Source organism: Ambystoma mexicanum, chromosome 11 (genome assembly GCF_040938575.1).
Source record: "Ambystoma mexicanum isolate Mex_15411 chromosome 11, UKY_AmexF1_1, whole genome shotgun sequence".
NCBI classification, from domain to species: domain Eukaryota; kingdom Metazoa; phylum Chordata; class Amphibia; order Caudata; family Ambystomatidae; genus Ambystoma; species Ambystoma mexicanum.
The window spans coordinates 373638071-373655208 of NC_090934.1; the positions used below are offsets into that span (position 1 = coordinate 373638071).

Sequence of the window (17138 nt, forward strand, 5' to 3'; positions counted from 1 at the left end):
CAGGTCACTGCTATCACTAGGTCCCGGACAACTGCACAATGGAGTAAGGAGACCCCAGATGCTGATTTGATTACAGCTCAAAAAGGGGATCCAATAATTGGTAAGTTTTATCAACACATTGAGGACCCTGAGAACTTTCCCCTGACGGATACCGATTACATTGGGAAAGAGGACCTCAGAGTGTTGATGAAATGTCCAAAGATGTTCCGAATCCAAGATAGTTTGCTGTTGAGGAGATCCATATCTGGCCATGACCAGTGGGTGGTCCTTACCTCATTCCGAAGCCTGATGCTAAGTCACGCCCATGATGTGGCCACAGCCGGTCATCGGGGGTTTCATACGACATTAGAAATCCTGTGAGAGGTTGCATACTGGCCACACATGGGCTGGACGTCGACCAATACTTGAAGGGGTGTCTTGTGTGTGCCCAATTTCAGCCAACATCACTCGGACACCGTGCTCCACTCCAAAAGAGGGTGATGACACTGCCTTGGTCAGATTTGCAAGTCGATTTTATCGGGCCCGTGATTCGCTCCTTTAGGGAGAACAAGTACGTGTTGACTGCAACGTGCTTGTTCACTAAATGGGTGGAATGTCTCCCGGCCCCAAATTACAAGGCAGAAACAGCAGCTGCCCTGATGTTCAATCACATCTTCTCGCGTTTTGGACTACCCCAAAGGATTGAGTCAGACCGAGTTAGCCACTTCACTAGTGAAGTGATGACAAAGATGTGGGGGATACTTGGGGTCAAAAGGAAACTACACATTGCCTACCGGTGGTCCTCTAGTGGTGGAGTTGAGAGGTACAACAAAACTATTGTGAGCATATTAAAAAAGTTTGTGGCAGATTCTGGGCCAAGTTGGGACTTTTGATTACCCTTTGTCCTGATGGCCTTCAGATCTACCCCTTCTTCTGCAACAAAAATGTCTCCATTTGAGCTGATGACCGGACGAAGGATGGTGCTACCCCAGCATCTGCTCTACAGAACCCAAGAGCAGACCTTGATAAATGCCTCCACAACTCATGAGTATGTTGAGAATCTGAGAAAACACCTTCAACATGCTTTTGCCTATGCTCAGCGGAATCTGGAGAGATCTGCAGACAGTATTAAGACCCACTATGATCTTAAGACAAGTAAAAGGGAATACCAAGTAGAAGACCGGGTCTACTTGTACAATTTCCAAAGGAACCAAGCCAAAGAGCGCAAATTCCTCCCAAGTTGGCGGGGTCCTTTTGAAATTGTGGACAGAATCTCACCAGTCGCCTACAGAATCTGCATCACTATGGGCAGTTTGGCAGAAGGAGAAGACACGTGGGTCCACATAAACCAGCTGAAGTGTTGCCATCCCAGGCATACTTTGCGACAAATAGAGGAACCAACCGTAAAAAAACCCAGATGGGGAATAGTGTCAATTATAACCAATGCAAGTGTCTTTCCCACTGCTGACATCCCCAAATGACGTGTAAACACAGGAGTAGGAAAATATCCATAACCATGCTATGTTCTATCTTCTAGCATCTGGAGTAAGAATCATCCAAAGGGATTACCAAGGAGGACCACTCAGGGACTGGGAGGAAAGACCCAAGGAGCCTGGAGTACCGCTCCATACTCCCAACCAGAACCAGCAATACTCCTGACCAGAACCGGCAAGGAGAGTGGGTCGCCTCCAGCACTGACGGGAGAAGCAGCTGGCTTTCTCCACCTGGACAAAAGAAAACAACATCCCAATCTCCCGACTTCCCCTTGGTGGTCAAAAACAAGTCAGGAGGGGGGCTCTGTGTGATGAATTTACCCACGCCGCGGTGCTATGCAGCATCACCCTGCCAGTTATGGGGAAAGAAATAGCAACATTGGTGGCAAAACCCTTGTGCCTGCCAAAAACTTATAAAAACCTACCAAAACTGTGTGCTTCAGCACACAAAAAGAGGGATGCACAACCTGCCACCCATGGTGCATGTGCAGTGGAATGGAGCACACCCTGCAGAAATGTGCCAGTGGGTTCCGCAACCAGCAAACAGAGTGCATAGAGAGAGGCAGCACTTTGTAATTGAAACCCAAAAATGTGCCCACAAAGGACATTTGCTTTGTTGCCAAAAACTCCAAAATGCCTATAACACAACACTTTCAACATTCACAATCTTGCCTGGTGCTAAAATTCATGTGTCAATTGAAACATTGTGAAACATGCGAAGTCTGAAAACTGACAGCCTCTATGCCAAAATCTGGGTGCATTACCCGGGGCTGCCTGAATGACAGCTGTCAGAGGAGACTGATGAAACTTTAAAAGTGAGCTAGAATTCAAAAGCCTGCTGGATTAGCAAACAGAAAAAGGATTTTGCCAAAAAGGAATACAGATTTTAGTTATGTTTTTGATTTCACAGATTTTAAGTCCAAGAAAGAAATGTATTTGTATGTGATGCAACAAATGTGGCTTTTGCTAGCTTTAAAAGTTAATCAGCTTGGCTGAAGCTGCAAAAAATTGGAAAAGGAGGTTTTTTTCCCAGAAGGGGGGGCCTTCCTCTCAGCAGAAACTCACAGGGAGGTGTTAATTGCATGTTAGAGCAGAATCTTGTCTACAATAGGCAAAGGAACAATGACAAAGTTGCAGCCCAGGAAACTAGAGGTGTGAAGGCAGTCGTAAACTCTCTTGGAAGGAACAAGCCAGGGGTGGGATGCCTTGGACTGCAGGGAGACAAAAAGAGGTGGGGCCAAGTGGCCATCTGTTGCTAAACATGAACAAAGAACACATTCTAAAAGACTTATTACTTGCTATTCAAAATGGTGAAAAATATAAAAATGACAGAGTTGTTAATTTAATTTCTGGCTGCACGTGTGAAGAAGCGGCAGAACTGTGTGCAATGTTCTGGACAGGAATGGCAAGATATGTGATTTTATGCAAAATGTATTACTGTTAGAATTGTGAAAATTTACACGCCTATCCCTATGTTAAACATGCACATTTCTGGAAAGGTGCATAAAATCTGGAAACTGTGTGCATAGCGAAAAAGACAAAATTCTATAGAAAGTTAAAACAAGATCCTACAGCTGCGAGATTTTGATGAAAAGATGATACACAAAATATGGCATCTTTGTGTGTGATTTATATAAAGGTGACTAATGTAGAAATGTGTGTTTAGTGTAAAATCCGATTTTGAGACCAGTGTCTAAAGGGAGGTCTCTGCGGACTGTAAAGCAAATCATAAAATGTGACATCAGCCGGCCTTGATCCAATCACCCCAAATGCAAGGCGGAGATGAAGTGTTGACCCTATCCCAGCTCAAAGAGGAAAGCTTATCTAAGACGGGCCACACGCCCCCTTTATGATGTCATTTTGGAGCATAAATCGAGACAGCTGACAGCACATAAAGACAGACAGATCCACTCACTTTCCTGATGCTGGCAGAGTGTCCTGCTGCTGAAATCTACATCTTCCTTGTTCCAAACTCCAGAAACTTGGCAAAGCAAAGGCCTATTGGATAGCTGAACCATTATCAGCTAGGCCTCAAATTCTAGAACAGAACCCCAAAAGCCTAGGGAAGCATCATAATACAGCCGGGCGTGCTTTTAATGCTTGCCTGCTGAACTGAAATATCCTCAGAACCAAGAAGGGCAGATCCCGTCCAGTCCAATGTGCCCAGCTGTCAGTCTCTGATAGATCTGATTCAATGGTCCAGAATCCTGACGGTCCAGAATCCTGACGGTCCAAAATCTTAAATCATTTGTTTTGTGAGTTTTAACAGGAAGCTAGAAACTGTTGATTCCCGTGCATTATCTTGTCCCCTCCTAACCTCTGAACTATCCTTACTTCCATAATCAGTAACATTGTCTGAATCCGTAGTGAAATCTTATTCTGTCTATCTGTAAAAGCATCCTTTTTCCTAGTCATCTTTGTCAACTTTGATCTATTAATTTCATTTGAGTGACCAGCCTAGCGCTCCGAGGTGGACAGTGAGGAACCGGGACTGGGTCGCGAATCACTCCTGACTCTTACCTGTGCCGTCCTGGTGGCTTAGCTGGGATGCTCTAGTCCATAGTCAATATTTTTCTGATTTTTAAACTAAAGCCTCTGTCCAAATCCACGACTTTTACTAAAACCTCTATAACTCCCTCAGTTTTTGTGATAGAAACAAAACAAAATATCAACTCCTACTTGTACCTAACATCCATAGCTATCCATAGAACCCAAAACGTTTCTCCCATATATCGCGCACGGAAAAGTTTGCCGCAAATTCCCATTTTGAGAAATTATTAGATTTGTGAAATAGCTTCCTTTCTTTCCGACCTGGACTTGAAGATTTCAAATGTTTTCTTTGGACTAAGTGATGTATCCTGAGCCAGTGATGACAGGGAGCAGGAACCAGGCTGACTCAGGTAAGTGTAAAAGGAAACAGGCTTTATTCTTCTTGGTTACATAGCATAGTCATAAGAAGTAGGAGAGTAAGTGATTCCCACTGGTTCCCAGTCCATCTCCCCCTCTCAACCGTCACTCTCTAGAATCCTCAGGCCCCCCACACTCCAAGCTCCACTTAAACATTCTAGGAGGCCCTTGCACACACTCAGCTATTCATCACAGTCATACCAGGATACCACACATCCCCCTCCTTAACAAACAAACAGAAATCAGAATACCCTCACCATCATGTTAGGATCACAATCAAAACAAACCAAACACCTTCTACCCCGGCCTGCCACACCGGGGTCTCAGAGCTGCCACCACCGAGCGCATACCTTGCCACATGGACAATCAAAACTAAACTACCATCATAAACCTTCCTAACCTACCACCTTCTGCCAGAACTGCCACTCCTGGCCTCAAGCCTGCCACACTTGAGCACTAACCCTGTCTCAACGAGACCAACATACCTTCCAACATATAGTGTAGCCAAAACGTACACAATTGGCCTGAACAAAATCCTAACATGCCAGCAACAGCAAAACCAACAGTATCCAAAACAAACACACCTCTGCACCCATCCCTTCTCTCCTAAAGAAAACATAGAAAAGGATGAATATAAAAGCAAAGAGACTAACTGGACAAAGACCACATAAAACACAACACAACCACCAAAAAGACGTGGTGCGTAAAATGTGCACAGTCACTACCATGCAAAACGAAACTTCTGTCCAAGCACCAACAAAATGTAAAATTGTGGCACCTGCTAAAGGTTTCCGCTACAAAAAAAACACTGAAACCCAGTGCAAGCACAACAAGGTGGAAAAATGTAGTGCTTCTCCGATGTTAAAAATTGTTAGATAATAGTACGATAGTAATTACATTGTCTCTCCATTGACAATTAAAACTTATCTCAACTGTCTGTGTGGTAAACTCGCAGTAACTTCAACCTAACTAGGCATAAAAAGAATAAACATCTCTCATGAACTGCTTTTCCTGACACCACAGACATTAGGAGTCCAAAAAATCACTCCTAACCCCGACACTATAACATTCTACAGGAGACAGAAACAAAACACTAAAAATATATATATAGTGTAGTCTACTCCCATAACTTCACGCGTACTACCTACGCCTCAAAGTCTCCTGCTTTAGTGTCCTACTATAGGATGCTTATATATTAAGATCCTCCCCGAATAGGATGCTTCTATCTAAAGATCCTCCCCAAACACAAATCACTTATTTGTGTTTAACCTCCAAACACCGGTCTCCCTAGGATCTCCATAAGGCATCACACCTGGCCAGCATGTGATCCTCACCCTCAACTACATGCGTGCTACCTCTCACACGCCTACTCCTCCCAACGTACGTACTCACGATTGCACACACCCATTGCAATCACATTCAATTCAAACGTGCTACTTCACACACGCACCCAACATGCACATGTATGTCACAACATACTTACATTTGTATGCTCCCAATGCACACTCATCTCTAGATGCATACTAACTTTGCAACTTCCACATGCATGCAACTTCTCTAAATTGCATAAAACTTCACCTATGCACACAATATTTGTAAACTAACTCCAACTGAAAAGGGATGATAGACACTAACAGACATGGTGTTGATCAGGCACCATTCTGGAAGTGTGTCATCTCAGAGATAGAATTTTCGTTTTGTAACAATCCCTTATTTGTGCAATATTCAATTCAAAAATACATTTTTTTTGTAATTGCATAAAACTTCTGTGGACATTAACATCTTCAAACAAAATTCAAAGCATAATTGTTTTGTTGAAACGTATATCAAAGCCTCATATACGAAACACTCCTAATCCATTTCAAATTTGTGCATATTCATCAAGATTCCCCACAGGCTGCATAAAAATAAACGTTGTGCATGTATTATTTATATAATGAACTGACTCATTTCAACACCATTGCTAATTAGCACTTCACTGCATTTAAATTCTCGCACTGCTTCAGTTACAGCATTCACATACAAACTTCTAAACACCAATATAGTAAGCACAACACCGACTGGCCATTGCCGTTGCCATTTAAAATTAACGCGCACTCTGCCATCTAAAAACCGGCATTGAACATATCAAACTAAATCTAGTAAGGCTTAAAGAAAACAATTTACCCCTTCCCAGTGCAGTTGTGTTCTATGAATGCTTTAATAAAATGAAAAATGGTGCGACGTACTCCAAATGTAGTCCCCTTACGCCCTTACGCATTTCACCAATTAATTTGCCTAAACAGTCACTGCAGCATTAAATAATTTCTGACAACAAAAAAAACGCGGAAGTCCGCTCTGCCAGACAACTTCCAATTGTTCCTTTACGAATATCTATAAAGAAAAACATTTTCGTTTTGCTGCCAGCACGTTGTAAGAGAATAAAAGTACCTCGTAATCTCGTAATCCTCATCGGGTAAAAAGGTCCACTTAAAATCCATTTTGCGAGCAGCATTTCTCCAGTCTGTACAGGCTTCATCTCCTCATAGGAAACGCTTCTATTCTTTTCATCTTCCGACAGCAGTTAAGGAAAAATCTGTCATTCCTGAAAACACGAACTTCACCATGTTCCATTGGACAGGGAAAGCTCTTCACTTCCTCGAAGTGCGTCATCGCGTATAACGCACGGCTTAGGGCCTTTCTTCCCCAAAGAGTTTCTCCGCCGACACTTTCCAGCGGTGATTGTGTGCAACTGTTCAAAGTGGCTCCCGTAAGAATTTAGAATAATTTAAGCATTTTCCCACACATTTAGAGTTCTTGCTCAGCCACTTTAAAAATCATGCTGACAATTGAAAAGCCCACTTTGTTTTTCTCTTTCTGTGTAAGAGGGTAAGGGGGAAGTGAGACACTGTTTGATCTGTACTATTCCTGAATACCTGCTCTCCCCTTCCATCTCTTTGCATTGCCTATTGGGGTTGAGGGGTGTTGCAGGGGGAACCTCTAACCATAGTGCTATCTGATCTGAACCAACACAAAAGTATTATTTTCTGTGCAGCATTTGTTTTGCTCATTTATTATTTCTAGTGTATTAAAGATATTATTCTGTGTTCTGTCACCCCACTGGTGATTGTTGTTTACCTATTAAAATATATATTGTGATTTTTATCTTAAATAAATAAACAAATAATACCTTTTACAAACCAGCCTGATTCCTGGTCTAGCGTGACCCAGGGTATTTTTAAAGTAAGGGGTGTGATACGAGTGGTACATCTTTCAAATAATTGAATCCATATATCAAATAAGTTTTTCCATTGCGGTGTACACTAGGCCGAGAGCAGAGTGTATCACCTGATTGAAATCCTTAACAGGGTGGACGAGATCAGCTAGAGCAGTATTTGGGGGAAAGCAGTATCCTCTTTCCACAGCCCCATAGAATGGAAAACTCTGATTATGCATTGTGTATAGGTGAACAACAACTCATTTGAATAGGATGAATACTGGCATGTTGGAAGATGATGCCCAGCTGTCATTGCAGAAGGATTGACCTCAATGCCCCAGCTGCACCACCCATGGAGGGGCACTGGTGTCCCGGGAAAGGACTGAATATCTTCTTGGGGAACAGCCAGTCAAGTCCAGTGGCAACACTCCTTGCACATGATTTTTGGTCAATGAGATGGTGGAGGTATGTAAATATCACAGTCTAAAGTTATTGTTGTTTATGTGACAGATGTACAACTGGTGCAGAGTTACAGTTTATAATTTGAAAAGTACACTTAGAAAAATAGCCCACGTAGTACAACATGACAATAGATGCAAATCTACAGACTTTCATGATTAGCAAGAACACACCATTGGCCCATTTTCCCCTCTGACTTCACCCCTTTTTGCCTTGAATATACCTCAGTCCAACTTCTTGGTCCCATCCCATCTGAACTATTTCATGCCATGCACCCCTAACCTCTTCTTTTTCTTATCACTGATGCTCCATTTCTCAGCAAGCAATATGAACCTCTCTCCCCTTGATCACTCACTCATCCACTTCACCATCTCTGTAACCCCCATTCGCACACATCCCTCTTCATCAATCACCGAGAGGAAATTCAAATCTGACTCCATGCAACCATACTTGGAGTGGAAGAGACGAGTGGCTGTCTGAGGCTGCTACTAAAGACTGAGGACTGTGTGTTGACAGTCTTTCTGCTATTGCTATTGTGAGAGGTGGAGTAACCATTCAAAATCCCCTGCATTCTGTGGAGCGGTGCAGAGCGGTGGGGAGTGGCTGTCCGAGGCTGCTACTGAGGACGGAGGACTGTATGCTCACAGTCTGTCTGCTATTGCGAAAATCGGAGTAACCACTTAAAATCCCGTGCATTACGGAGAGCGGCGTAGACTGGTGGAGAGTGGCTGTCTGAGGGTGAGCAAGCCTCCTCTGCCCACTGCCAACTGCGCCTGCAATGGAACCCAGCGGGATGGCCGCAGCGGTGAACGGCAGTCAAAGGACATGAAGGCAAGGCCGCCTATTCGCAAAGGAGGGGTTTCCATTGCTTCTTGAGAACAAGGTGAGCAGATCAAGCCCGGAGGGTGGAACGGCTGCTCGCGTCCCGGGATGACAGGCGTAGCACCATTGAGAATGTGGCAAAACATTGTGCCCAAACAATGGAGAAGGTCTAGAAAACAAAGCTATTTCTCAGTTGCTTCCCCCGGCCTTGCACTCTGTCCCATCTGAGGTAGAGTCATGCGGGAACATTGAGAATATTACAGAGGGGTCTTCGGAGTCAATTCCAGACCCTGATCTGAGTCCCTCCATTCTCCAGCTCAATTTCCTGTGAGCATTGCAAGCAAGATGAACAAAGAACCTGATACGGTCGGTCAGGCACCTTACTAGCCTACATTTTGTAACTACAGCTATGGTACACACCGTTCATTCAGAGGTAGACTTCCTGCAATCCAACTTACCCCCTTCTTTTACAGCCCCCACGGCTGTGGTGGACGAGAACCCAAGGAGGGCTTCTTCAAGTCTAAGGGGTGCAATACAATGCTTGGAGCTAGGGGTTAAAAGGAACACTGGTGATAGAATCACCACGGATCGATCTAAAAAAAAAAGTGCTCTATTCTCCTCAGAAAGCACTGGTAACGACTACCAGGAGCAAGCAATGGTGTGGATATGGAGAATGTATTGGGGGGAGTCCCCATTAATGAACCATCAGATATGCTCTTGCTGGAAAATGTATATCTGTTGGAAGCTTACTCTGAGCAGACGGAGTGTGCACCTTTGGGAGGGGTTATAACATCTCTTTCCCCAGGTGTAGACAAACCATCTTGGCCCAGCGACTACTTTAAATATCATCCTGGCTCAAAAAAGTAAATGTGTGGCGGACATTCGTGATACTGGGGGATTATCAACATTTGTGGACGCCAACCCAGCTATAGATCCTTCTTCAACGGAGCAGGAAACTAGTATGATAAATGCCAGGCTAATAAAGGACATTGGGCCTCATTATGACTTCGGCGGTAGCCATGCCGCTATTGGGTCCGGGTTCCCAGAATAGGGAATTACCAGGCCATTCTGAGTTCAGAGGGCCTGGTAATTCCTCCCTACAGGAGCCCGGGCCCGGACCTTCCCCATTCCCATCTGAGCCCCCATAGGGCTCAATGGGAATGGGAGAGGGTGCAAACAACGGGCCGATTACGAGCGGCCCATTGTTTGCTCCCTCTTCCCCTCACGGGACCCAGTAAGGACGCCTGGCTTGACCGGGCGTTACTTACCGGGTTCCGCCAGGGGAGCTTGTAATGAGGCGGAACGGGTTTAATGGGTCCGCCTCCTTTAGCGGAGCCCGTTAATCCGTTCCGCCTCAGTCGTAATGAGGCCCATTGCCTCTTTATCCCCACTAATTGAAAAAAATCAACAAGCCCACTCAAGATCGCCGCTCAATTGCCTCAAAAAGATAGTCCGAATTCGACAAACCCAAATGAATTTCTTTGGCAGATCAGTAATAACGCTGAGAGAGGTGTTGCCTCGAGTATTAACCTGTCTAAGGATACACTGGAGTCCAATTGTGACTCCACTTCTGCAGCGCCCATGTTCCTCTGTTAGTGCAGTTAGATTTGCACACAAAAAGAGAATCTGAACCAATATCATAGAGAACCCGAATAATTTACAAGCACAATGCAGTTTGATGTCGACCTTGTCAATATCACGTATGCCTTTTATGAAACTTTACAAAGCTATTAATTGACAGTTCTAAAGATCAAGACCCTTTGCTGGCTATGATACATTCAAAATTGATACACATTGAAGTATTTGGTAACTCTCTGCCGAGTTGACTGGACAAAGAATATGCTTCAGAGAGTCTTTTGCAAAAGCTATTGTGTGATCATATGGCCGATGTAGGAGCTAATAAAAAAACTGCAATTAGAAGTGGCAAGACAGATTTTGAACTCGGGGAAAGACAAGTAATATCTCCTCATGCACTTCCTCCTCTGGTACAAACATTTGCCTGTCCACATGTATCTTTGCATCCTCTTATGTATGCCAGACAATAGTCACGATAGCCACCTAGTATGCCTGCTATTCGTGATGTGATGCCTATCAGTGTATGTCTACCATGCCTGCTTTTATCCTCAGCCCTTGTAACCCTGAGGATACTGTCTGTAATTATGTTCCGCAACCTCTGTAACCAAGCTGATACGTATTCTTATCTCCTGCGCCCTGATACCCTCCGGTCCGGCACGCACAATAAATAAATAAACAAACAAATAAACAAACCCTCCCCAAAGAATGCCTAAAGGAGTTGTCAAAGAAACCCAGACATACCTTCTTGATCATAACCAAAGTATAAGGAGCCCCCATGGGGGTCCAAATGAGGACTTGCTGACAATAATAGATAACTCTGAACTAATCTACAAATGCCATCTCGGCCAATTGAGGATGAGGGAAGTGAACTGTGTGATTGTGTTCCTCTTGAAGCCGCCATGAGCGCTACTCCCTTGAATCTCTTCTTCGAAGCAGAGAACGTTGATGGAGCTACTGCAACCAAAGTGGGAGATGGGGTGTTCCCCCGACACTGTGCCGGCTGAAGAGGAGAAAGTTGACGGGAATACATATGAAATCTTCTACTCAAGAAGAAAGTAAAAGAGGATGGGTAGAAGTAATCCACCCCCACCCCAGGTACAAGAACAGAAAAAATCAAAGAATCTGCCAACAAGAAAATTACCCAAATCGTATGGTGCCCAAGGTTTTATTAGAAACCTAAACAATCCTTCACTGGAAGCAGAAGCGGAGACCCTGACCTCAAAAAAAGATAGTCAACCCAAAAAGGGGGAAGAACCTGCTCCCCGTTTATTAGATCATATTATTGAGGCGGTAGCGTCCGCAAAGAAAAGTATTCAAACTGGGCCTGCTATTTTGTTTGATCAAGTACTCTTGGATCTGTTGGTGTATGAATCTGTCAATATTGATCAGGAGCCGACCACTCTCCCACCCCTGGGCGAGAGAGTAGAGATGGTAGAATCTCAGCAACCACTGGTTAATATTGAAGTGAGTCTACCGGTCGAATTACCAACAATGAAGCCACCAACAGAGTGGTTCCTAACTCTGGATGAGAGACGCAGGCTGGCATTAGTGAGAGCGGTGCATGGGAACCTTGTGTCACCTTTACCTTTGAAATAATGTATGACTTTAAATGATCCACCCGCTAATAAGCCAGGCCTAAGGGACATTCACTTTTCTATGATAGATCTTTATTTGTCTCACAAGAGGCCAAAAAGGACCTTCATCCTCAGGTGCATAAAAACCAAGACAACTCTAAAGGATCTAAACAACCACTCCTTCTTGATAATGGCAACGAAATACAAAAGATATATACTTGGACAGAATCCTGACAGTAAATGATAGGCTGCAAATGAATCGCACAAACATCTTCAGGCTTTTACACTACATTTCGGCACTAGAGGCAATAGACTCAGGGGACATCAAAGCAGTTGAATGTCTAATTCCACAGAAATGTGACTCTGTCTGCCTGCACATAAACTCAAAAAATATCAGCAGTTTGTTACTGGAGTCAACAGAACAACTTTGGCCCCTGGGTTTCGATATCAGTTGCAAAATGATTCCATCTGGCAACACATATGACAGTCTTGGAAAAGGATCTCAACGGGCAAAAGCCACTGAAGAACGCAGAGGGCGGACTCTGAGAGCCCCAAACGAGCAAGAAAAGGGTCCTTTGGGGGGCTATAGGAACACAGTCTAACGAGGTTATATCGGGGGAGAAAAGCCCAATCAAAATCACTTTTGACCAACAGCATGAGTCTAAGAGGATAATAACTGTGCACTCCAATGACAGGTATAGTCATCTAGAGGATGAAAGCTGGGGGTGGGTGGCTGGTTCTCTAAATGCAAACAGAAATCACTAATGCCGGGAGCCCCTCGATAGAGAGCAAGTTGTATTTGGTTCATGGAACATGAGGGGCTTCAGCCATCTGTTCAACAACAGAGGGTGTTGCTTTGATGACCTTGACATTCTGTGTTTTCAAGAGACTTGGCTTTCATCTGCACTAGGGGTTGAGGGTTTTAACCTATTCCTAAATCCTGCAGGGAAAAGCATGAAATGAAGGCCCACCTCGGGTCTTTTAATATTGATTAAAAAGGACTTGGGCATTAAGGTTGTTTAGTCAAGTAACCCAAACCCACACATACAAACAATATTAGTGGAATGGGAAGGGGTGAAGGTGGGGATCTCCCGCCACTTGATAATCATTAATATCTACTGGAATCTGGTGATGTGGGAAGATGTATGCTTTGTGGACTTGGTTATGAAAGTGGTGGATGATTTTGTAGCAAATTACGTGAATTCTATGATCATAATATGCAGGGACTTTAAAATGAATTCTTTGAGGACAGGGGAGAATGGAGTGAAACCAAATCCCGAATTAAATTCGGGACAGAAGAAAATAGCCAGGGCTAAGATCTGGCTGTACGAAATGGTAGAACTAAATTTTCATATGCTAAATGGACATACTCCTTGGGATATTCCAGGGGCCCCAACGTGGGGCAAAGGTAGTCAAAGCTCTACTTTAGACTATTTTGTACTGCCCCCTTGGTGAAAAATGTGGAGGTTGTGCATGTGATTCAAAGTGATCATGATGTGGTTAAAATGTCACTGGCACGACCAACTCGCAAAGTAGTGGAACAATCGAACATCAGCCTGGAAGTAGCCCCATGGAGAATTTGCCTCCGTTTAAATCGTAACGAGGTGGTCTCTCTGAGAAATCGTTATATTTCTGACTTGACTAGCAAAAACATAAGGAGTGACTATGTATCCCTCCTGAGTGATTACTGGCAGGTTAAGGGGGGGAGGAGATTCCAGTTCAAGCCAAAACATCAGTATGACCAAGTGGTAACGGCAACAAAATGGGAACTGAGAAACAATATTGGGAGATTAAACCTCAACACGGAGATAGGAAAAGGTGATAAAATAAAAAAGAAAGCAGAAATAAAAAAAAATGGCTATTGTCACACAAAGCTATTAGTCTACAAACGGATACAGAAAACATGTTAATAGCACTATCTACTAAAGACTCAAGAAGTTTGTGGCTGCTACTGATTGAAACAGGGGGCCCACAGAGGGCCCTCCAGTCCAGCTCGGTAAACAAGGAGGACTGGGTGGCTTTCTTCAGAGCCCTGTTTGAGAATCCCGTTACACTGAAGACTCTGACCCTCTCTCCGCTGATTAAGAGAGAATGGGCTTTGACTTTCTCAAAGGAAGAGATCATAGACGTGATTGAAAAGGCCAGTAATTCTAGGGCCCCGGGTCCAGATGGGCTGACAAATGTTATGCTTAAGACGGCCCGGAAGAGTGGGATGTATTTTGCATGAATGTTTTCACTGAGATATTTCCCAAGGAGAGAACCCCTGACTCCTGGAAACAGGTGGTGGTGTTCCTGATTTTTAAGAAGGGCATTAGTGTGGATTCAAATAACTTCTGCCCGATTGCTCTCCTGGATTTCTTGTGAAAGATATTTGCATCCATCCTTTTGACTCGATTGAAGAGATGGGTTATTGAATCGGGGCACTATGATTTGAGGCAAACAGGGTTTGTAGAAGAAGTAGGGTGCAGTCAAAATCGACTGCTGTTAAACATCTTAAAAATTAGAGCATTGAGGTAGGGCAAGAAAATCTAAATTGCTTTTGTCGACTTCGCACAGGCATTCAACAGTATTGATCATGATTTACTGTGGTCAAAAATGGCATCATAGAACTGTCCACATGAAATGCTTTCTCCCATTATGTCCTTGTATACTTCCGCCTCAATGCGGGCAAAGTTGAATTGAACCAGGTGCTTGTCCAAAATGATTCCCACCTAAAGAGGTTTAAAACACAGCTGCCCGCTAGCCCCGAGCTTTTTAATCTGTTTATCTCTCATCTAAAGGAAGCATTGAGGATGGCTGATTCCTTTCCGCCTAAGCTAAATGGTGAGCAGATAGGCTGGCCTCTTTAGGCAGATGACTTGATCATTCTTGACCAGACCCAGATCAGGCAACAACATAAATTGAATGCCCTTCAAAAATACATACAGACCAATGGCCTAAAGATTAATGTAGCAAAATCTGCTATTTTAGTTCTCCAGAACTTAAAAGGGAGAAAAAGACAGAAATTCATCTGGTGTCTGGCGAATGAACCAATAGGTCTGGTAGATAATGCTATGTATCTGGGAACTGGGATTAATTCAAGTATATGTGACGCTAAGCAAGTTGAAATCAAAGACTAAGAACTTTGCAATACAGGGCCATGTTATCAATAGGAAATTTGGAAAATGTTCTTTGTTACTGGTCCTCAAATATTAACCAATCTTGACATATGGAGAGGAAGCCTTTTGTCATGAGAAATCTGGCCGAAATTGGAAGGGTTTCTGTGGAGGAACATTCTCCACCTCCTATGGTGCCTACCTGTATTTGTATGCTGTGGTGGTCTGGAAATCCCTTCTATTGTACCGCAAACTACTAGTAGAGAACTCACCTCCTCAATTCGCGGTTCTAAAACATAAGAAAGAATTGAGGTGGGATTGGGTTCTGGAAATCTGGTCCAATCGTGAAGATCTATTGCAAAGAATAAATGTGTCAGAGGACCTATTGATAGCCAACCCAGAAGCTGTAAAAAACAAAAGATCTGGCTTGGGGATTGGATCTCAATAGAAACTGAGAAATCTCAATTCAGCCTACCCTCTTATTTAAGAGATGAACCTAAATCACTAAATACTGTGCCTAAATATCTGACTTAATTTCCCAGCCCACTTCACTGAACTCTTTTTATGAGGTTTAGGCTGAACCTGTTTCATACAAGAGAGGTTCTCAGCTACCGTAACCAGGTTGGGAGTAGAAGGACAGTATGTAGATTTTGTAACAAGCCAAATGAAACGGTTAAACATCTGACTGTTTTTTGCCTGCTCTTGAAAAACCTAAGAGCAACCTATTTGTGGGCGCATTCCCAGCTAGGAATGCTGATGAATGGTGGACCTTGTTATGCCATGGAGATGATTTTAAATGGGTACTGGCATTAAAAAACTACTAGAGAAGATATTTAATCTACCCAGATGGACTCAAGACAAGGTAGATTCATAAGATGAGTCATTTTTTATTGATAGACTGGTATATTTATATCATTTGAAACTGTACTGAATATTATCTTTTTGAGTGGCAAAGGTTTGCAATAAACCAAAAGCCAAAAAAAGCTCTCTCCTCCACTTCCCCACTTCATTTATCTAGCATTTCCTGAATAAAATGACACACTTTCCAACTTCTTTGACTTTCACTATCCTGCTTAGTCCATCATCCCCTCTTGTACCTGCCATCAAACATGGCTCTTTCAGACATACACAATCGACAGACTTCTATGCATCACCACCTATGCCCATACAGCATTGGCATCACTCCTGCGCACTGTTTATGGCCTATAAAGACTCTCCCTTGCCCTTGCTATGGTTCAACTCATCTCACTATACTTACCATAGATCATTTCTGACTCACACCTTCGTAAACTATCCATGACCATCCAGGCTATGCTCCCCACTCCAATAAAATGCTTCATACTCTCCTCTGTTTCAGCAAATGACTTTGCCTCCTAATTATCCAAATTACTAAATTAAGATATGCAATGGAATGCCAGCCCTTCTATCTATCCCAACTTTTCTTTTCTTCCCCCACTCTATTCTTACTTCCCCTTTTTAGAAATTAGGAAGCCCACCACTGACCCGAACAATGCCCTTCTCCTATGGACATGTTTCCCTCCTGCTGCATTACTTCAAAGTTCTTGTTCGAGTGATCTTCAAGTGCATTGCAACTCACTCTGTGACTCTCTCAGGATTTCAGAGCAAGCACTCTACCATAACCACTATTACCCATCCCTCCAAATCAAGTTTCTAACCACTGCTCACCACTCCAACCTCTTGTCTCCTCCGTCCTATTCTACTTGATCTTAGTACAGCCTTTTAAGACTGCATCCCTACATTAGGTCCAGGTAGTTGCTAGGGCCACCCATTCTGCACTGTTTCCCTGTCCATCCAGTTTCACTTTCAAGCAGGACTAACACGCAAGTCAAACTTCCTAAACCTGCATGATCTCTTTTTCTCTCGTCCATGGTCTCTCCTCACCCCCATTTTGCCTCCACTACTGCAAATATCCTCCTACCGCCCCCCCCATCTTTTACTTTCCTCCCAAATGCAATGAGGCTCCTCCTTTTGCCCATATACCACCCATCAAACCATATCTAGCCTTTCCGTCATCCCT

The 17138-nt window shown here is 43.6% G+C and overlaps 1 long non-coding RNA gene across 1 annotated transcript in view; it reads right to left on the reverse strand.

Annotated features, from left to right (window-relative positions):
* The window catches only part of LOC138504712 (uncharacterized), a 293421-nt gene extending 286417 nt beyond the window's left edge, over positions 1-7004 (reverse strand). Inside the window, exon 1 of the long non-coding RNA XR_011279919.1 lies at positions 6810-7004. This is a non-coding gene — a long non-coding RNA (uncharacterized lncRNA). The remainder of the gene's footprint in view (positions 1-6809) is intronic.
* Between the last annotated feature and the right edge of the window lie 10134 nt (positions 7005-17138).